The sequence below is a fragment of the Harmonia axyridis genome, chromosome 2, assembly GCF_914767665.1.
Source record: "Harmonia axyridis chromosome 2, icHarAxyr1.1, whole genome shotgun sequence".
Taxonomy (NCBI): domain Eukaryota; kingdom Metazoa; phylum Arthropoda; class Insecta; order Coleoptera; family Coccinellidae; genus Harmonia; species Harmonia axyridis.
In genome coordinates this window covers 45481411-45505773 of record NC_059502.1, presented here as the reverse complement: position 1 = coordinate 45505773, position 24363 = coordinate 45481411, and positions in this window count along the sequence as shown.

Genomic DNA, 24363 nt, shown 5'->3' with positions numbered 1-24363 from the left:
GATGATAGAGAAGTTGCCTGTAGTTTTAGTATTACATTTGAAATGCTTCGAATACAGAATGAATGGCTGCACTAAAATAATGAAGACTATAGAATTTCCCATCAATCTGCAGATTCATTCTAAAATATTATCTGGAAGGACGAATACTTCAGCGGAGAGACAATATAAATTAATATCTGTAGTATACCATGTAGGAAAGGAGGCCAGCTATGGGCATTATATAGCAGATACTTTCCATTCGGGGTATAATACATGGTTGAGGTTTGATGACTCTAAAATAAACAGAGTTACGGAAGAAGATGTTCTTAAACGTCAAGGAGATAGAGTTCCTTATTTATTATTTTATCGAAGGAGTGATACGGTGTGAAGTGTAAAGATTCATTGATATAGTTGTTAATTTGTACATATTAAATTTAAGGATGCTGAACATTGTAATATTTTTCTGTTGTTTCATGAGTAATGCCATGTATTGTATTTCGGGAGAATATGATAAATTGACTTTACAATGTTATATATATGTATATGTATATGTATATAAAAAACAAATATTATATTTTAATAAACGAACTTTGTATAAATGTAAAATTTTGTTTGTTTTTTTTTGAAGAAATTTCTTTTCCTAAAACTTAAATTAAATTTTTGCAAGAACTACTATCTCAGAAGGAAAAAAAGATCGTCTTCGTGAAAATTCCAATCAACCATAAACAGTATTAGCTATTTCAGGACTTTGGACTCTTTATTCCTTTTTCTTTGCTCTTGAAATCAGGTGAATTTCGCTCAATGTAATAAAAAAAAACTTGACCAAACTTTATAATTTTCCCCTGTGTTCAGCGGCGCTACGTTCTCCTACTTCTGTAACCTAGATAAATGAGGATATTTTGGAAGATCGTACTTCATGCACTCGAATCATGTAATTTTTTTTTGTTTCACAAAAATCACAAATATACCAGTCATGAACTCTGAATTAACCTATATCTATAATGACCCAGAACAAAACACTCATTAATTTCCGTTTTATAACCTATTATTCCTTTTCCTGGGTCAGAACAATTTTTTTGGAGAATTCTCGTCTCTGATTACTATAAAATTACTTTTTTCTATTGGTCCTCTAATTCACTTGAAAATCAAAACTTAGTTGAATAATTACTCTAAAAAAAAGTTCTGTCCAAGGTCAGATTGGATTTCTTCAAATTTTATTATCCTGGATATTAGACATGAGAACTCAGAATATATTGAATTTCTCTCTCACTACAGTTAAAGGTCTGTGCTTATAATTTACATCTGGTGTACGCTAGTAGTTTCGATTGTCTGGGATACCAACTATTCAATGGCATAGGCCTCGATTTGGTAACATTTTGGATGTTCCACCATTTACTAATGTAAATGACTAAAACCTCTAGAATTTGCTTCTGAATAAGGATTGGTCAAGTCTATTCAATTCTTTTACATTTTTAGACCTCAGATTTAAAAGAATAGAAAAATTCGTCGTTTCGCAATTCAGAATCAAATAATAATTGACCAATGAAATAGAGTAATGTCTAGAAATGACAATGCATATGAAATATGAAAGCAAGGTTTCAAATGAATAAACTCTGCAATCGATTAAAAAGACGGCATTAAATTTCGAATGTAGAATCTTATATTGTTATTATTAGAACTCTTCATTGCTAAATTCATATGTTAGAATCTTATATTCAATTTTTATATTTTTTTATTTATAAAATCCCAATTCTATTCATGTTTCTTTGGACGAATACCAGTTTCTACTATGAAATGAATAATTACAATTCAATTGTATCTATGGAGGACTGTTCTTATTCTCTTCTCTTTGTTTAATCAACAATTATCCAAGTAAGCCATTCCACATTGTTGATTTTCTTGGACTAGGATGTCACGCAGCTAGCTTTAATCTCCCATGTGGTAAGGTCAATTGCTGCTGTAACCACAATTGGACGGCTGACTTCTGTTGTTGATTTCATTTGTTTGTTATTTCCTTCAATGTTTCTCATTCTAACACTTCTCATCGTATTGCACAGGGACGAAAGCTTGACACACGTGTCTATGGAAACCACATTGGTATAAGGAACTGTTCTTATTCCCTCCTTTCTGTATAATGATCAATTATCCAAGTAAGCCATTCCAAATTGTTGATTTTCTTGGACTCGGATGTCACGCAGGTAGCTAGAATCTCCCACGTGGTAAGGTCAATTGCTGCTGTAACCCCAAATGCACGACTGACTTCTGTTGTTGATTTCATTTGTTTGTTTTTTCCTTCTATGTTTTTCATTCTTACACTTTTCATCGTATTGCACAGGGACCAAAGCTTGACACACGTGTCTATGGAAACCACATTGGTATAAGAGACTGTTCTTACTTCATTTTTTCTGTATAATGATCAATTATCCAAGTAAGTCATTCCACATTGTTGATTTTCTTAGACTCGGATGTCACGCAGGTAGGTATAATCTCCCACGTGGTAAGGTCAATTGCTGCTGAAACCACAAATGCACGACTGACTTCTGTTGTTGATTTCATTTGTTTGTTATTTCCTTCAATGTTTCTCATTCTAACACTTTTCATCGTATTGCACAGGGACGAAAGCTTGACACACGTGTCTAAGGAAACCACTTTGGTATGAGGGACTGTTCTTATTCCCTTCTTTTTGTTCAATCAACAATTATCCAAGTAAGCCATTCCACATTGTTGATTTTCTTGGACTCGGATGTCACGCAGGTAGCTATAAACTCCCACTAGGTAAGGTCAATTGCTGCTGTAACCACAAATGCACGACTGACTTCTGTTGTTGATTTCATTCGTTTGTTATTTTCTTCAATGTTTCTCATTCTAACACTTTTCATCGTATTGCACAGGGACGAAAGCTTGACACGCGTGTCTAAGGAAATCACATTGGTATAAGGGACTGTTCTTATTCCCTTCTTTTTGTTTAATGAACAATTATCCAAGTAAGCCATTCCACATTGTTGATTTTCTTGGACTCGGATGACACGCGGGTAGCTATAATCTCCCACGTGGTAAGGTCAATTGCTGCTGTAACAACAATTGGACGGCTGACTTCTGTTGTTGATTTCATTTGTTTGTTATTTCCTTCAATGTTTCCCATTCTAACACGTTTCATCGTAATGCTGAGGGACGAAAGCTTGACACACGTGTCTATGGAAACCACATTGGTATAAGGGACTGTTCTTATTTCCTTCTTTCTGTATAATGAACAATTATCCAAGTAAGCCATTCCACATTGTTGATTTTCTTGGACTCGGATGACACGCGGGTAGCTATAATCTCCCACGTGGTAAGGTCAATTGCTGCTGTAACCACAATTGGACGGCTGACTTCTGTTGTTGTTTTCATTTGTTTGTTATTTCCTTCAATATTTTCCATTCTGACACGTTTCATCGTAATGCTGAGGGACGAAAGCTTGACACACGTGTCTATGGAAACCACATTGGTATAAGGGACTGTTCTTATTCCCTTCCTTCTGTATAATGAACAATTATCCAAGTAAGCCATTCCACATTGTTGATTTTCTTGGACTCGGATGTCACGCAGGTAGCTATAATCTCCCACGTGGTAAGGTCAATTGCTGCTGTAATCACAAATGCACGACTGAATTCTGTTGTTGATTTGATTTGTTTGTTATTTTCTTCAATGTTCCTCATTCTAACACTTTTCATCGTATTGCACAGGGACGAAAGCTTGACACACGTGTCTAAGGAAACCACTTTGGTATGAGGGACTGCTCTTCTTCCCTTTTTTCTTTTTGATGAACAATTATCCAAGTAAGCCATTCCACATTGTTGATTTTCTTGGACTAGGATGTCACGCAGCTAGCTATAATCTCCCACGTGGTAAGGTCAATTGCTGCTGTAACCACAAATGCACGACTGACTTCTGTTGTTGATTTCATTTGTTTGTTATTTCCTTCTATGTTTCTCATTCTAACACTTTTCATCGTATTGCACAGGGACGAAAGCTTGACACACGTGTCTGAGAAAACCACTTTGGTATGAGGGACTGTTCTTATTCCCTTCTTCTTGTTTAATCAACAATTATTCAAGTAAGCCATTCCACATTGTTGATTTTCTTGGACTCGGATGTCACGCAGGTAGCTATAATCTCCCACGTGGTAAGGTCAATTGCTGCTGTAACCACAAATGCACGACTGACTTCTGTTGTTGATTTCATTTGTTTGATATTTCCTTCAATGTTTCTCATTCTAACACTTCTCATCGTATTGCACACGGACGAAAGCTTGACACACGTGTCTAAGGAATCCACATTGGTATGAGGGTCTGTTCTTATTCCCTTTTTTCTGTTAGATGAACAATTATCCAGATAAGCCATTTCACATTGTTGATTTTCTTGGACTCGGATGTCACGCAGGTAGCTATAATCTCCCACGTGGTAAGATCAATTGCTGCTTTAACAATAAATGGACGGCTGACTTCTGTTGTTGATTTCATTTGTTTGTTATTAAATTCAATGTTTCTCATTCTAACACTTTTCATCGTATTGCACAGGGACGAAAGCTCGACACACGTGTCTAAGGAAACCACATTGATATAATGGACTGTTCTTATTCTCTTCTGTTTGTTTGATGAACAATTATCCAAGTAAGCCATTTCACATTGTTGTTTTTCTTGGTCTCGGATGTCACGCAGGTAGCTATAATCTCTCAATTGGTGAGGTCAAATGCTGCTGTAACCACAAATGCACGACTGACTTCTGTTGTTGATTTCATTCGTTTGTTATTTCCTTCAATCTTCCTCATTCTAACACTTTTCATCGTATTGCACAGAGACGAAAGCTTGACACACGTGTCTAAGGAAACCACATTAATATAAGGGACTGTTCTTATTCTCTTCTTTTTGTTCAATGAACAATTATCCAAGTAAGCCATTTCACATTGTTGTTCTTCTTGATCTCGGATGTCACGCAGGTAGCTATTATCTCTCAATTGGTAAGGTCAATTGCTGCTGTAACCACAAATGCACGACTGACTTCTATTGTTGATTTCATTTGTTTGTTATTTCCTTCAATCTTCCTCATTCTAACACTTTATATCGTATAGCACAGAGACGAAAGCTTGACACACGTGTCTAAGGAAACCACATTGATATAAGGGACTGTTCTATTTCTCTTCTTTTTGTTTAATGAACAATTATCCAAGTGAGCCATTTCACATTGTTGTTTTTCTTGGTCTCGGATGTCACGCATGAAGCTACAATCTCTCAATTGGTAAGGTCAATTGCTGCTGTAACCAAAACTGGACGGCTGACTTCTGTTGTTGCTTTCATTTGTTTGTTATTTCCTCCAATGTTTCTTATTAAGCCATTCCACATTTTGATTTCCTCCCACGTGGTAAGGTCAATTGCTGCTGTTACCAAAACTGGACGGTTGACTTCTGTTGTTGATTTCATTCGTTTGTTATTTCCTTCAATGTTTCTTACTCTAACACTTTTTGTCGTATTGCTGAGGGATGAAAGCTTGACACACGTGTCTAAGGAAACCACTTTGGTATAAAGGACTGTTCTTATTTCCTTTTTTTTGTTTAATCAACAATTATCCAAGTAGGCCATTCCACATTGTTGATTTTCTTGGACTCGTATGTCACGCAGGTAGCTATAATCTCCCACGTGGTAAGGTCAATTGCTGCTGTAACCACAAATGCACGACTGACTTTTAATGTTGATTTCATTTGTTTGTTATTTCCTTCAATGTTTCTCATTCTAACACTTTTCATCGTAATGCACAGGGACGAAAGCTTGACACACGTGTCTAAGGAAACCACTTTGGTATAAGAGACTGTTCTTATTCTCTTTTTTTTGTTTAATCAACAATTATCCAAGTAGGCCATTCCACATTGTTGATTTTCTTGGACTCGGATGTCACGCAGGTAGCTATAATCTCCCACGTGGTAAGGTCAATTGCTGCTGTAACCACAAATGCACGACTGACTTCTGTTGTTGATTTCATTTGTTTGTTATTTCCTTCTATGTTTCTCATTCTAACACTTTTCATCGTATTGCACAGGGACGAAAGCTTGACACACGTGTCTTAGGAAACCACATTGGTATAAGGGACTGTTCTTATTCCCTTCTTTCTGTATAATGATCAATTATCCAAGTAAGCCATTCCACATTGTTGATTTTCTTGGAATCGGATGACACGCAGGTAGCTATAATCTTTTACGTGGTTAGGTAAATTGCTGCTGTAACCACAAATGCACGACTGACTTCTGTTGTTGATTTCATTTGTTTGTTATTTCCTTTAATGTTTCTCATTCTAACACTTTTCATCGTAATGCACAGGGACGAAACTTGACACACGTGTCTAAGGAAACCACTTTGGTATAAGAGACTGTTCTTATTCTCTTTTTTTTGTTTAATCAACAATTATCCAAGTAGGCCATTCCACATTGTTGATTTTCTTGGACTCGGATGTCACGCAGGTAGCTATAATCTCCCACGTGGTAAGGTCAATTGCTGCTGTAACCACAAATGCACGACTGACTTCTAATGTTGATTTCATTCGTTTGTTATTTCCTTCAATGTTTCTCATTCTAACACTTCTCATCGTATTGCACAGGGACGAAAGCTTGACACGCGTGTCTAAGGAAACCACTTTGGTATAAGGGACTGTTCTTATTCTCTTTTTTTTGTTTAATCAACAATTATCCAAGTAGGCCATTCCACATTGTTGATTTTCTTGGACTCGGATGTCACGCAGGTAGCTATAATCTCCCACGTGGTAAGGTCAATTGCTGCTGTAACCACGAATGCACGACTGACTTCTAATGTTGATTTCATTTGTTTGTTATTTCCTTCAATGTTTCTCATTCTAACACTTCTCATCGTATTGCACAGGGACGAAAGCTTGACACACGTGTCTAAAGAAACCACTTTGGTATGAGGGACTGTTCTTATTCCCTTCTTTTTGTTCAATCAACAATTATCCAAGTAAGCCATTCCACATTGTTGATTTTCTTGGACTCGAATGTCACGCAGGTAGCTATAATCTCCCACTTGGTAAGGTCAATTGCTGCTGTAACCACAAATGCACGACTGACTTCTGTTGTTGATTTCATTTGTTTGTTATTTCCTTCTATGTTTCTCTTTCTAACACTTTTCATCGTATTGCACAGGGACGAAAGCTTGACACACGTGTCTAAGGAAACCACTTTGGTATAAGGGACTGTTCTTATTCTTTTTTTTGGTTTAATCAACAATTATCCAAGTAGGCCATTTCACATTGTTGATTTTCTTGGACTCGGATGTCACGCAGGTAGCTATAATCTCCCACGTGGTAAGGTCAATTGCTGCTGTAACCACAAATGCACGACTGACTCCTAATGTTGATTTCATTTGTTTGTTATTTCCTTCAATGTTTCTCATTCTAACACTTCTCATCGTATTGCACAGGGACGAAAGCTTGACACACGTGTCTAAGGAAACCACTTTGGTATAAGGGACTGTTCTTATTCCCTTCTTTTTGTTCAATCAACAATTATCCAAGTAAGCCATTCCACATTGTTGATTTTCTTGGACTCGGATGTCACGCAGGTAGCTGTAATCTCCCACGTGGTAAGGTCAATTGCTGCTGTAACCACAAATGCACGACTGACTTCTGTTGTTGATTTCATTCGTTTGTTATTTTCTTCAATGTTTCTCATTCTAACACTTATCATCGTATTGCACAGGGACGAAAGCTTGACACGCGTGTCTAAGGAAACCACTTTGGTATAAGGGACTGTTCTTATTCCCTTCTTCTTGTTTAATGAACAATTATCCAAGTAAGCCATTCCACATTGTTGATTTTCTTGGACTCGGATGACACGCGGGTAGCTATAATCTCCCACGTGGTGAGGTCAATTGCTGCTGTAACCACAATTGGACGGCTGAATTCTGTTGTTGATTTCATTTGTTTTTCATTTCCTTCAATGTTGTTTCTCATTCTAACACTTCTCATCGTATTGCACAGGGACGAAAGCTTGACACACGTGTCTAAGGAAACCACTTTGGTATAAGGGACTGTTCTAATTCCCTTCTTTTTGTTCAATCAACAATTAACCAAGTAAGCCATGCCACATTGTTGATTTTCTTGGACTCGGATGTCACGCAGGTAGCTATAATCTCCCACGTGGTAAGGTCAATTGCTGCTGTAACCACAAATGCACGACTGACTTCTAATGTTGATTTCATTTGTTTGTTATTTCCTTCAATGTTTCTCATTCTAACACTTTTCATCGTATTGCACAGGGACGAAAGCTTGACACACGTGTCTTAGGAAACCACTTTGGTATAAGGGACTGTTCTTATTCCCTTCTTCTTGTTTAATGAACAATTATCCAAGTAAGCCATTCCACATTGTTGATTTTCTTGGACTCGGATGTCACGCAGGTAGCTATAATCTCCCACGTGGTAAGGTCAATTGCTGCTGTAACCACAAATGCACGACTGACTTCTAATGTTGATTTCATTTGTTTGTTATTTCCTTCAATGTTTCTCATTCTAACACTTTTCATCGTATTGCACAGGGACGAAAGCTTGACACACGTGCCTATGGAAACCACATTGGTATAAGGGACTGTTCTTACTTCATTCTTTCTGTATAATGATCAATTATCCAAGTAGGCCATTCCACATTGTTGATTTTCTTGGACTCGAATGTCACGCAGGTAGCTATAATCTCCCACTTGGTAAGGTCAATTGCTGCTGTAACCACAAATGCACGACTGACTTCTGTTGTTGATTTCATTTGTTTGTTATTTCCTTCTATGTTTCTCATTCTAACACTTTTCATCGTATTGCACAGGGACGAAAGCTTGACACACGTGTCTAAGGAAACCACTTTGGTATAAGGGACTGTTCTTATTCTTTTTTTTTGTTTAATCAACAATTATCCAAGTAGGCCATTTCACATTGTTGATTTTCTTGGACTCGGATGTCACGCAGGTAGCTATAATCTCCCACGTGTTAAGGTCAATTGCTGCTGTAACCACAAATGCACGACTGACTTCTAATGTTGATTTCATTCGTTTGTTATTTTCTTCAATGTTTCTCATTCTAACACTTATCATCGTATTGCACAGGGACGAAAGCTTGACACGCGTGTCTAAGGAAACCACTTTGGTATAAGGGACTGTTCTTATTCCCTTCTTTTTGTTCAATCAACAATTATCCAAGTAAGCCATTCCACATTGTTGATTTTCTTGGACTCGGATGTCACGCAGGTAGCTGTAATCTCCCACGTGGTAAGGTCAATTGCTGCTGTAACCACAAATGCACGACTGACTTCTGTTGTTGATTTCATTCGTTTGTTATTTTCTTCAATGTTTCTCATTCTAACACTTATCATCGTATTGCACAGGGACGAAAGCTTGACACGCGTGTCTAAGGAAACCACTTTGGTATAAGGGACTGTTCTTATTCCCTTCTTCTTGTTTAATGAACAATTATCCAAGTAAGCCATTCCACATTGTTGATTTTCTTGGACTCGGATGACACGCGGGTAGCTATAATCTCCCACGTGGTGAGGTCAATTGCTGCTGTAACCACAATTGGACGGCTGAATTCTGTTGTTGATTTCATTTGTTTTTTATTTCCTTCAATGTTGTTTCTCATTCTAACACTTCTCATCAAATTGCACAGGGACGAAAGCTTGACACACGTGTCTAAGGAAACCACTTTGGTATAAGGGACTGTTCTAATTCCCTTCTTTTTGTTCAATCAACAATTAACCAAGTAAGCCATGCCACATTGTTGATTTTCTTGGACTCGGATGTCACGCAGGTAGCTATAATCTCCCACGTGGTAAGGTCAATTGCTGCTGTAACCACAAATACACGACTGACTTCTAATGTTGATTTCATATGTTTGTTATTTCCTTCAATGTTTCTCATTCTAACACTTTTCATCGTATTGCACAGGGACGAAAGCTTGACACACGTGTCTAAGGAAACCACTTTGGTATAAGGGACTGTTCTTATTCCCTTCTTCTTGTTTAATGAACAATTATCCAAGTAAGCCATTCCACATTGTTGATTTTCTTTGACTCGGATGTCACGCAGGTAGCTATAATCTCCCACGTGGTAAGGTCAATTGCTGCTGTAACCACAAATGCACGACTGACTTCTAATGTTGATTTCATTTGTTTGTTATTTCCTTCAATGTTTCTCATTCTAACACTTTTCATCGTATTGCACAGGGACGAAAGCTTGACACACGTGCCTATGGAAACCACATTGGTATAAGGGACTGTTCTTACTTCATTCTTTCTGTATAATGATCAATTATCCAAGTAGGCCATTCCACATTGTTGATTTTCTTGGACTCGGATGTCACGCAGGTAGCTATAATCTCCCACGTGGTAAGGTCAATTGCTGCTGTAACCACAAATGCACGACTGACTTCTAATGTTGATTTCATTTGTTTGTTATTTCCTTCAATGTTTCTCATTCTAACACTTTTCATCGTATTGCACAGGGACGAAAGCTTGACACACGTGTCTAAGGAAACCACTTTGGTATAAGGGACTGTTCTTATTCTCTTTTTTTTGATCAATCAACAATTATCCAAATAGGCCATTCCACATTGTTGATTTTCTTGGACTCGGATGTCACGCAGGTAGCTATAATCTCCCACGTGGTAAGGTCAATTGCTGCTGTAACCACAAATGCACGACTGACTTCTAATGTTGATTTCATTTGTTTGTTATTTCCTTCAATGTTTCTCATTCTAACACTTTTCATCGTATTGCACAGGGACGAAAGCTTGACACGCGTGTCTAAGGAAACCACTTTGGTATAAGGGACTGTTGTTATTCCCTTCTTTTTGTTTAATGAACAATTATCCAAGTAAGCCATTCGACATTGTTGATTTTCTTGGACTCGAATGTCACGCAGGTAGCTATAATCTCCCACGTTGTAAGGTCAATTGCTGCTGTAACCACAAATGCACGATTGACTTCTGTTGTTGATTTCATTTGTATGTTATTTCCTTCTATGTTTCTCATTCTAACACTTTTCATCGTATTGCACAGGGACGAAAGCTTGACACGCGTGTCTAAGGAAACCACTTTGGTATAAGGGACTGTTCTTATTCCCTTCTTTTTGTTTAATGAACAATTATCCAAGTAAGCCATTCCACATTGTGTATTTTCTTGGACTCGGATGTCACGCAGGTAGCTATAATCTTCCACGTGGTAGGGTCAATTGCTGCTGTAACCACAAATGCACGACTGACTTCTGTTGTTGATTTCATTCGTTTGTTATTTTCTTCAATGTTTCTCATTCTAACACTTTTCATCGTATTGCACAGGGACGAAAGCTTGACACACGTGTCTGTGGAAACCACATTGGTATAAGGGACTGTTCTTACTTCATTCTTTCTGTATAATGATCAATTATCCAAGTAGGCCATTCCACATTGTTGATTTTCTTGGACTCGGATGTCACGCAGGTAGCTATAATATCCCACGTGGTAAGGTCAATTGCTGCTGTAACCACAAATGCACGACTGTCTTCTAATGTTGATTTCATTTGTTTGTTATTTCCTTCAATGTTTCTCATTCTTACACTTTTCATCGTATTGCACAGGGACGAAAGCTTGACACACGTGTCTAAGGAAACCACTTTGGTATAAGGGATTGTTCTTATTCCCTTCTTTTTGTTCAATCAACAATTATCCAAGTAAGCCATTCCACATTGTTGATTTTCTTGGACTCGGATGTCACGCAGGTAGCTGTAATCTCCCACGTGGTAAGGTCAATTGCTGCTGTAATCACAAATGCACGACTGACTTCTGTTGTTGATTTCATTCGTTTGTTATTTTCTTCAATGTTTCTCATTCTAACACTTTTCATCGTATTGCACAGGGACGAAAGCTTGACACACGTTTCTAAGGAAACCACTTTGGTATAAGGGACTGTTCTTATTCCCTTCTTTTTGTTTAATGAACAATTATCCAAGTAAGCCATTCCACATTGTTGATTTTCTTGGACTCGAATGTCACGCAGGTAGCTATAATCTCCCACGTTGTAAGGTCAATTGCTGCTGTAACCACAAATGCACGATTGACTTCTGTTGTTGATTTCATTTGTATGTTATTTCCTTCTATGTTTCTCATTCTAACACTTTTCATCGTATTGCACAGGGACGAAAGCTTGACACGCTTGTCTAAGGAAACCACTTTGGTATAAGGGACTGTTCTTATTCCCTTCTTTTTGTTCAATGAACAATTATCCAAGTAAGCCATTCCACATTGTTGATTTTCTTGGACTCGGATGTCACGCAGGTAGCTATAATCTTCCACGTGGTAAGGTCAATTGCTGCTGTAACCACAAATGCACGACTGACTTCTGTTGTTGATTTCATTTGTTTGTTATTTCCTTCAATGTTTCTCATTCTAACACTTTTCATCGTATTGCACAGGGACGAAAGCTTGACACACGTGTCTAAGGAAACCACATTGGTATGAGGGACTGTTCTTATTCCCTTCTTTTTGTTCAATCAACAATTATCCAAGTAAGCCATTCCACATTGTTGATTTTCTTGGACTCGAATGTCACGCAGGTAGCTATAATCTCCCACGTGGTAAGGTCAATTGCTGCTGTAACCACAAATGCACGACTGACTTCTGTTTTTGATTTCATTTGTTTGTTATTTCCTTCTATGTTTCTCATTCTAACACTTTTCATCGTATTGCACAGGGACGAAAGCTTGACTCACGTGTCTAAGGAAACCACTTTGGTATAAGGGACTGTTCTTATTCTCTTTTTTTTTGTTTAATCAACAATTATCCAAGAAGGCCATTTCACATTGTTGATTTTCTTGGACTCGGATGTCACGCAGGTAGCCATAATCTCCCACGTGGTAAGGTCAATTGCTGCTGTAACCACAAATGCCCGACTGACTTCTAATGTTGATTTCATTTGTTTGTTATTTCCTTCAATGTTTCTCATTCTAACACTTCTCATCGTATTGCACAGGGACGAGAGCTTGACACGCGTGTCTAAGGAAACCACTTTGGTATAAGGGACTGTTCTTATTCTCTTTTTTTTGTTTAATCAACAATTATCCAAGTAGGCCATTCCACATTGTTGATTTTCTTGGACTCGGATGTCACGCAGGTAGCTATAATCTCCCACGTGGTAAGGTCAATTGCTGCTGTAACCACAAATGCACGACTGACTTCTGTTGTTGATTTCATTTGTTTGTTATTTCCTTCTATGTTTCTCATTCTAACACTTTTCATCGTATTGCACAGGGACGAAAGCTTAACACACGTGTCTAAGGAAACCACTTTGGTATAAGGGACTGTTCTTATTCTCTTTTTTTTGTTTAATCAACAATTATCCAAGTAGGCCATTCCACATTGTTGATTTTCTTGGACTCGGATGTCACGCAGGTAGCTATAATCTCCCACGTGGTAAGGTCAATTGCTGCTGTAACCACAAATGCACGACTGACTTCTGTTGTTGATTTCATTTGTTTGTTATTTCCTTCTATGTTTCTCATTCTAACACTTTTCATCGTATTGCACAGGGACGAAAGCTTGACACACGTGTCTAAGGAAACCACTTTGGTATGAGGGACTGTTCTTATTCCCTTCTTTTTGTTCAATCAACAAATATCCAAGTAAGCCATTCCACATTGTTGATTTTCTTGGACTCGAATGTCACGCAGGTAGCTATAATCTCCCACTTGGTAAGGTCAATTGCTGCTGTAACCACAAATGCACGACTGACTTCTGTTGTTGATTTCATTTGTTTGTTATTTCCTTCTATGTTTCTCATTCTAACACTTTTCATCGTATTGCACAGGGACGAAAGCTTGACACGCGTGTCTAAGGAAACCACTTTGGTATAAGGGACTGTTCTTATTCTTTTTTTTGGTTTAATCAACAATTATCCAAGTAGGCCATTTCACATTGTTGATTTTCTTGGACTCGGATGTCACGCAGGTAGCTATAATCTCCCACGTGGTAAGGTCAATTGCTGCTGTAACCACAAATGCACGACTGACTTCTGTTGTTGATTTCATTTGTTTGTTATTTCCTTCTATGTTTCTCATTCTAACACTTTTCATCGTATTGCACAGGGACGAAAGCTTGACACACGTGTCTTAGGAAACCACATTGGTATAAGGGACTGTTCTTATTCCCTTCTTTCTGTATAATGATCAATTATCCAAGTAAGCCATTCCACATTGTTGATTTTCTTGGAATCGGATGACACGCAGGTAGCTATAATCTTTTACGTGGTTAGGTAAATTGCTGCTGTAACCACAAATGCACGACTGACTTCTGTTGTTGATTTCATTTGTTTGTTATTTCCTTTAATGTTTCTCATTCTAACTTTTTTCATCGTAATGCACAGGGACGAAAGCTTGACACACGTGTCTAAGGAAACCACTTTGGTATAAGAGACTGTTCTTATTCTCTTTTTTTTTTTTAATCAACAATTATCCAAGTAGGCCATTCCACATTGTTGATTTTCTTGGACTCGGATGTCACGCAGGTAGCTATAATCTCCCACGTGGTAAGGTCAATTGCTGCTGTAACCACAAATGCACGACTGACTTCTGTTGTTGATTTCATTTGTTTGTTATTTCCTTCTATGTTTCTCATTCTAACACTTTTCATCGTATTGCACAGGGACGAAAGCTTGACACACGTGTCTAAGGAAACCACTTTGGTATAAGGGACTGTTCTTATTCTCTTTTTTTTGTTTAATCAACAATTATCCAAGTAGGCCATTCCACATTGTTGATTTTCTTGGACTCGGATGTCATGCAGGTAGCTATAATCTCCCACGTGGTAAGGTCAATTGCTGCTGTAACCACAAATGCACGACTGACTTCTAATGTTGATTTCATTCGTTTGTTATTTCCTTCAATGTTTCTCATTCTAACACTTCTCATCGTATTGCACAGGGACGAAAGCTTGACACGCGTGTCTAAGGAAACCACTTTGGTATAAGGGACTGTTCTTATTCTCTTTTTTTTGTTTAATCAACAATTATCCAAGTAGGCCATTCCACATTGTTGATTTTCTTGGACTCGGATGTCACGCAGGTAGCTATAATCTCCCACGTGGTAAGGTCAATTGCTGCTGTAACCACAAATGCACGACTGACTTCTAATGTTGATTTCATTTGTTTGTTATTTCCTTCAATGTTTCTCATTCTAACACTTCTCATCGTATTGCACAGGGACGAAAGCTTGACACACGTGTCTAAGGAAACCACTTTGGTATGAGGGACTGTTCTTATTCCCTTCTTTTTGTTCAATCAACAATTATCCAAGTAAGCCATTCCACATTGTTGATTTTCTTGGACTCGAATGTCACGCAGGTAGCTATAATCTCCCACTTGGTAAGGTCAATTGCTGCTGTAACCACAAATGCACGACTGACTTCTGTTGTTGATTTCATTTGTTTGTTATTTCCTTCTATGTTTCTCATTCTAACACTTTTCATCGTATTGCACAGGGACGAAAGCTTGACACACGTGTCTAAGGAAACCACTTTGGTATAAGGGACTGTTCTTATTCTTTTTTTTGGTTTAATCAACAATTATCCAAGTAGGCCATTTCACATTGTTGATTTTCTTGGACTCGGATGTCACGCAGGTAGCTATAATCTCCCACGTGGTAAGGTCAATTGCTGCTGTAACCACAAATGCACGACTGACTTCTAATGTTGATTTCATTTGTTTGTTATTTCCTTCAATGTTTCTCATTCTAACAATTCTCATCGTATTGCACAGGGACGAAAGCTTGACACACGTGTCTAAGGAAACCACTTTGGTATAAGGGACTGTTCTTATTCCCTTCTTTTTGTTCAATCAACAATTATCCAAGTAAGCCATTCCACATTGTTGATTTTCTTGGACTCGGATGTCACGCAGGTAGCTGTAATCTCCCACGTGGTAAGGTCAATTGCTGCTGTAACCACAAATGCACGACTGACTTCTGTTGTTGATTTCATTCGTTTGTTATTTTCTTCAATGTTTCTCATTCTAACACTTATCATCGTATTGCACAGGGACGAAAGCTTGACACGCGTGTCTAAGGAAACCACTTTGGTATAAGGGACTGTTCTTATACCCTTCTTCTTGTTTAATGAACAATTATCCAAGTAAGCCATTCCACATTGTTGATTTTCTTGGACTCGGATGACACGCGGGTAGCTATAATCTCCCACGTGGTGAGGTCAATTGCTGCTGTAACCACAATTGGACGGCTGAATTCTGTTGTTGATTTCATTTGTTTTTTATTTCCTTCAATGTTGTTTCTAATTCTAACACTTCTCATCGTATTGCACAGGGACGAAAGCTTGACACACGTGTCTAAGGAAACCACTTTGGTATAAGGGACTGTTCTAATTCCCTTCTTTTTGTTCAATCAACAATTAACCAAGTAAGCCATGCCACATTGTTGATTTTCTTGGACTCGGATGTCACGCAGGTAGCTATAATCTCCCACGTGGTAAGGTCAATTGCTGCTGTAACCACAAATGCACGACTGACTTCTAATGTTGATTTCATTTGTTTGTTATTTCCTTCAATGTTTCTCATTCTAACACTTTTCATCGTATTGCACAGGGACGAAAGCTTGACACACGTGTCTTAGGAAACCACTTTGGTATAAGGGACTGTTCTTATTCCCTTCTTCTTGTTTAATGAACAATTATCCAAGTAAGCCATTCCACATTGTTGATTTTATTGGACTCGGATGTCACGCAGGTAGCTATAATCTCCCACGTGGTAAGGTCAATTGCTGCTGTAACCACAAATGCACGACTGACTTCTAATGTTGATTTCATTTGTTTGTTATTTCCTTCAATGTTTCTCATTCTAACACTTTTCATCGTATTGCACAGGGACGAAAGCTTGACACACGTGCCTATGGAAACCACATTGGTATAAGGGACTGTTCTTACTTCATTCTTTCTGTATAATGATCAATTATCCAAGTAGGTCATTCCACATTGTTGATTTTCTTGGACTCGAATGTCACGCAGGTAGCTATAATCTCCCACTTGGTAAGGTCAATTGCTGCTGTAACCACAAATGCACGACTGACTTCTGTTGTTGATTTCATTTGTTTGTTATTTCCTTCTATGTTTCTCATTCTAACACTTTTCATCGTATTGCACAGGGACGAAAGCTTGACACACATGTCTAAGGAAACCACTTTGGTATAAGGGACTGTTCTTATTCTTTTTTTTTGTTTAATCAACAATTATCCAAGTAGGCCATTTCACATTGTTGATTTTCTTGGACTCGGATGTCACGCAGGTAGCTATAATCTCCCACGTGGTAAGGTCAATTGCTGCTGTAACCACAAATGCACGACTGACTTCTAATGTTGATTTCATTTGTTTGTTATTTCCTTCAATGTTTCTCATTCTAACACTTCTCATCGTATTGCACAGGGACGAAAGCTTGACACACGTGTCTAAGGAAACCACTTTGGTATAAGGGACTGTTCTTATTCCCTTCTTTTTGTTCAATCAACAATTATCCAAGTAAGCCATTCCACATTGTTGATTTTCTTGGACTCGGATGTCACGCAGGTAGCTGTAATCTCCCACGTGGTAAGGTCAATTGCTGCTGTAACCACAAATGCACGACTGACTTCTGTTGTTGATTTCATTCGTTTGTTATTTTCTTTAATGTTTCTCATTCTAACACTTATCATCGTATTGCACAGGGACGAAAGCTTGACACGCGTGTCTAAGGAAACCACTTTGGTATAAGGGACTGTTCTTATTCCCTTCTTCTTGTTTAATGAACAATTATCCAAGTAAGCCATTCCACATTGTTGATTTTCTTGGACTCGGATGACACGCGGGTAGCTATAATCTCCCACGTGGTGAGGTCAATTGCTGCTGTAACCACAATTGGACGGCTGAATTCTGTTGTTGATTTCATTTGTTTTTTATTTCCTTCAATGTTGTTTCTCATTCTAACACTTCTCATCGTATTGCACAGGGACGAAAGCTTGACACACGTGTCTAAGGAAACCACTTTGGTATAAGGGACTGTTCTAATTCCCTTCTTTTTGTTCAATCAACAATTAACCAAGTAAGCCATGCCACAATGTTGATTTTCTTGGACTCGGATGTCACGCAGGTAGCTATAATCTCCCACGTGGTAAGGTCAATTGCTGCTGTAACCACAAATGCACGACTGACTTCTAATGTTGATTTCATATGTTTGTTATTTCCTTCAATGTTTCTCATTCTAACACTTTTCATCGTATTGCACAGGGACGAAAGCTTGACACACGTGTCTTAGGAAACCACTTTGGTATAAGGGACTGCTCTTACTTCATTCTTTCCGTATAATGATCAATTATCCAAGTAGGCCATTCCACATTGTTGATTTTCTTGGACTCGGATGTCACGCAGGTAGCTATAATCTCCCACGTGGTAAGGTCAATTGCTGCTGTAACCACAAATGCACGACTGACTTCTAATGTTGATTTCATTTGTTTGTTATTTCCTTCAATGTTTCTCATTCTAACACTTTTCATCGTATTGCACAGGGACGAAAGCTTGACACACGTGTCTAAGGAAACCACTTTGGTATAAGGGACTGTTCTTATTCTCTTTTTTTTGTTCAATCAACAATTATCCAAATAGGCCATTCCACATTGTTGATTTTCTTGGACTCGGATGTCACGCAGGTAGCTATAATCTCCCACGTGGTAAGGTCAATTGCTGCTGTAACCACAAATGCACGACTGACTTCTAATGTTGATTTCATTTGTTTGTTATTTCCTTCAATGTTTCTCATTCTAACACTTTTCATCGTATTGCACAGGAACGAAAGCTTGACACGCGTGTCTAAGGAAACCACTTTGGTATAAGGGACTGTTGTTATTCCCTTCTTTTTGTTTAATGAACAATTATCCAAGTAAGCCATTCGACATTGTTGATTTTCTTGGACTCGAATGTCACGCAGGTAGCTATAATCTCCCACGTTGTAAGGTCAATTGCTGCTGTAGCCACAAATGCACGATTGACTTCTGTTGTTGATTTCATTTGTATGTTATTTCCTTCTATGTTTCTCATTCTAACACTTTTCATCGTATTGCACAGGGACGAAAGCTTGACACGCGTGTCTAAGGAAACCACTTTGGTATAAGGGACTGTTCTTATTCCCTTCTTTTTGTTTAATGAACAATTATCCAAGTAAGCCATTCCACATTGTTGATTTTCTTGGACTCGGATGTCACGCAGGTAGCTATAATCTTCCACGTGGTAAGGTCAATTGCTGCTGTAACCACAAATGCACGACTGACTTCTGTTGTTGATTTCATTCGTTTGTTATTTTCTTCAATGTTTCTCATTCTAACACTTTTCATCGTATTGCACAGGGACGAAAGCTTGACACACGTGTCTATGGAAACCACATTGGTATAAGGGACTGTTCTTACTTCATTCTTTCTGTAAAATGATCAATTATCCAAGTAGGCCATTCCACATTGTTGATTTTCTTGGACTCGGATGTCACGCAGGTAGCTATAATATCCCACGTGGTAAGGTCAATTGCTGCTGTAACCACAAATGCACGACTGTCTTCTAATGTTGATTTCATTTGTTTGTTATTTCCTTCAATGTTTCTCATTCTAACACTTTTCATCGTATTGCACAGGGACGAAAGCTTGACACACGTGTCTAAGGAAACCACTTTGGTATAAGGGACTGTTCTTATTCCCTTCTTTTTGTTCAATCAACAATTATCCAAGTAAGCCATTCCACATTGTTGATTTTCTTGGACTCGGATGTCACGCAGGTAGCTGTAATCTCCCACGTGGTAAGGTCAATTGCTGCTGTAACCACAAATGCACGACTGACTTCTGTTGTTGATTTCATTTGTTTGTTATTTCCTTCAATGTTTCTCATTCTAACACTTTTCATCGTATTGCACAGGGACGAAAGCTTGACACACGTGCCTATGGAAACCACATTGGTATAAGGGACTGTTCTTACTTCATTCTTTCTGTATAATGATCAATTATCCAAGTAGGCCATTCCACATTGTTGATTTTCTTGGACTCGGATGTCACGCAGGTAGCTATAATCTCCCACGTGGTAAGGTCAATTGCTGCTGTAACCACAAATGCACGACTGACTTCTAATGTTGATTTCATTTGTTTGTTATTTCCTTCAATGTTTCTCATTCTAACACTTTTCATCGTATTGCACAGGAACGAAAGCTTGACACGCGTGTCTAAGGAAACCACTTTGGTATAAGGGACTGTTGTTATTCCCTTCTTTTTGTTTAATGAACAATTATCCAAGTAAGCCATTCGACATTGTTGATTTTCTTGGACTCGAATGTCACGCAGGTAGCTATAATCTCCCACATTGTAAGGTCAATTGCTGCTGTAGCCACAAATGCACGATTGACTTCTGTTGTTGATTTCATTTGTATGTTATTTCCTTCTATGTTTCTCATTCTAACACTTTTCATCGTATTGCACAGGGACGAAAGCTTGACACGCGTGTCTAAGGAAACCACTTTGGTATAAGGGACTGTTCTTATTCCCTACTTTTTGTTTAATGAACAATTATCCAAGTAAGCCATTCCACATTGTTGATTTTCTTGGACTCGGATGTCACGCAGGTAGCTATAATCTCCCACGTTGTAAGGTCAATTGCTGCTGTAACCACAAATGCACGATTGACTTCTGTTGTTGATTTCATTTGTATGTTATTTCCTTCTATGTTTCTCATTCTAACACTTTTCATCGTATTGCACAGGGACGAAAGCTTGACACGCGTGTCTAAGGAAACCACTTTGGTATAAGGGACTGTTCTTATTCCCTTCTTTTTGTTCAATGAACAATTATCCAAGTAAGCCATTCCACATTGTTGATTTTCTTGGACTCGGATGTCACGCAGGTAGCTATAATCTTCCACGTGGTAAGGTCAATTGCTGCTGTAACCACAAAGCACGACTGACTTCTGTTGTTGATTTCATTTGTTTGTTATTTCCTTCAATGTTTCTCATTCTAACACTTTTCATCGTATTGCACAGGGACGAAAGCTTGACACACGTGTCTAAGGAATCCACATTGGTATGAGGGACTGTTCTTATTCCCTTCTTTTTGTTCAATCAACAATTATCCAAGTAAGCCATTCCACATTGTTGATTTTCTTGGACTCGGATGTCACGCAGGTAGCTATAATCTCCCACGTGGTAAGGTCAATTGCTGCTGTAACCACAAATGCACGACTGACTTCTGTTTTTGATTTCATTTGTTTGTTATTTCCTTCTATGTTTCTCATTCTAACACTTTTCATCGTATTGCACAGGGACGAAAGCTTGACACACGTGTCTAAGGAAACCACTTTGGTATAAGGGACTGTTCTTATTCTCTTTTTTTTTGTTTAATCAACAATTATCCAAGTAGGCCATTCCACATTGTTGATTTTCTTGGACTCGGATGTCACGCAGGTAGCCATAATCTCCCACGTGGTAAGGTCAATTGCTGCTGTAACCACAAATGCACGACTGACTTCTAATGTTGATTTCATTTGTTTGTTATTTCCTTCAATGTTTCTCATTCTAACACTTCTCATCGTATTGCACAGGGACGAAAGCTTGACACGCGTGTCTAAGGAAACCACTTTGGTATAAGGGACTGTTCTTATTCTCTTTTTTTTGTTTAATCAACAATTATCCAAGTAGGCCATTCCACATTGTTGATTTTCTTGGACTCGGATGTCACGCAGGTAGCTATAATCTCCCACGTGGTAAGGTCAATTGCTGCTGTAACCACAAATGCACGACTGACTTCTGTTGTTGATTTCATTTGTTTGTTATTTCCTTCTATGTTTCTCATTCTAACACTTTTCATCGTATTGCACAGGGACGAAAGCTTAACACACGTGTCTAAGGAAACCACTTTGGTATAAAGGACTGTTCTTATTCTCTTTTTTTTGTTTAATCAACAATTATCCAAGTAGGCCATTCCACATTGTTGATTTTCTTGGACTCGGATGTCACGCAGGTAGCTATAATCTCCCACGTGGTAAGGTCAATTGCTGCTGTAACCACAAATGCACGACTGACTTCTGTTGTTGATTTCATTTGTTTGTTATTTCCTTCTATGTTTCTCATTCTAACACTTTTCATCGTATTGCACAGGGACGAAAGCTTGACACACGTGTCTAAGGAAACCACATTGGTATAAGGGACTGTTCTTATTCCCTTCTTTCTGTATAATGATCAATTATCCAAGTAAGCCATTCCACATTGTTGATTTTCTTGGACTCGGATGACACGCAGGTAGCTATAATCTTTTACGTGGTTAGGTAAATTGCTGCTGTAACCACAAATGCACGACTGACTTCTGTTGTTGATTTCATTTGTTTGTTATTTCCTTCAATGTTTCTCATTCTAACACTTTTCATCGTATTGCACAGGGACGAAAGCTTGACACACGTGTCTAAGGAAACCACTTTGGTATGAGGGACTGTTCTTATTCCCTTCTTTTTGTTCAATCAACAATTATCCAAGTAGGCCATTCCACATTGTTGATTTTCTTGGACTCGGATGTCACGCAGGTAGCTATAATCTCCCACGTGGTAAGGTCAATTGCTGCTGTAACCACAAATGCACGACTGACTTCTAATGTTGATTTCATTTGTTTGTTATTTCCTTCAATGTTTCTCATTCTAACACTTCTCATCGTATTGCACAGGGACGAAAGCTTGACACACGTGTCTAAGGAAACCACTTTGGTATGAGGGACTGTTCTTATTCCCTTCTTTTTTTCAATCAACAATTATCCAAGTAAGCCATTCCACATTGTTGATTTTCTTGGACTCGAATGTCACGCAGGTAGCTATAATCTCCCACTTGGTAAGGTCAATTGCTGCTGTAACCACAAATGCACGACTGACTTCTGTTGTTGATTTCATTTGTTTGTTATTTCCTTCTATGTTTCTCATTCTAACAGTTTTCATCGTATTGCACAGGGACGAAAGCTTGACACACGTGTCTAAGGAAACCACTTTGGTATAAGGGACTGTTCCTATTCTTTTTTTGTTTAATCAACAATTATCCAAGTAGGCCATTCCACATTGTTGATTTTCTTGGACTCGGATGTCACGCAGGTAGCTATAATCTCCCACGTGGTAAGGTCAATTGCTGCTGTAACCACAAATGCACGACTGACTTCTAATGTTGATTTCATTTCTTTGTTATTTCCTTCAATATTTCTCATTCTAACACTTCTCATCGTATTGCACAGGGACGAAAGCTTGACACACGTGTCTAAGGAAACCACTTTGGTATGAGGGACTGTTCTTATTCCCTTCTTTTTGTTCAATCAACAATTATCCAAGTAAGCCATTCCACATTGTTGATTTTCTTGGACTCGATTGTCACGCAGGTAGCTAAAATCTCCCACGTGGTAAGGCCAATTGCTGCTGTAACCACAAATGCACGACTGACTCCTGTTGTTGATTTCATTTGTATGTTATTTCCTTCTATGTTTCTCATTCTAACACTTTTCATTGTATTGCACAAAGACGAAAGCTTGACACGCGTGTCTAAGGAAACCACTTTGGTATAAGGGACTGTTCTTATTCCCTTCTTTTTGTTTAATGAACAATTATCCAAGTAAGCCATTCCACATTGTTGATTTTCTTGGACTCGGATGTCACGCAGGTAGCTATAATCTCCCACGTGGTAAGGTCAATTGCTGCTGTAACCACAAATGCACGACTGACTTCTGTTGTTGATTTCATTTGTTTGTTATTTCCTTCTATGTTTCTCATTCTAACATTTTTCATCGTATTGCACAGGGACGAAAGCTTGACACACGTGTCTAAGGAAACCACTTTGGTATAAGGGACTGTTCTTATTCCCTTCTTTTTATTTAATGAACAATTATCCAAGTAAGCCGTTCCACATTGTTGATTTTCTTGGGCTCGGATGTCACGCAGTTAGCTGTAATCTCCCACGTGGTAAGGTCAATTGCTGCTGTAACCACAAATGCACGACTGACTTCTGTTGTTGATTTCATTTGTTTGTTATTTCCTTCTATGTTTCTCATTCTAAGATTTTTCATCGTATTGCACAGGGACGAAAGCTTGACACACGTGTCTGAGGAAACCACTTTGGTATAAGGGACTGTTCTTATTCCCTTCTTCTTGTCCAATCAACAATTATCCAAGTAATCCATTCCACATTGTTGATTTTCTTGGACTCGAATGTCACGCAGGTAGCTATAATCTCCTACGTGGTAAGGTCAATTGCTGCTGTAACCACAAATGCACGACTGACTTCTGTTGTTGATTTCATTTGTATGTTATTTCCTTC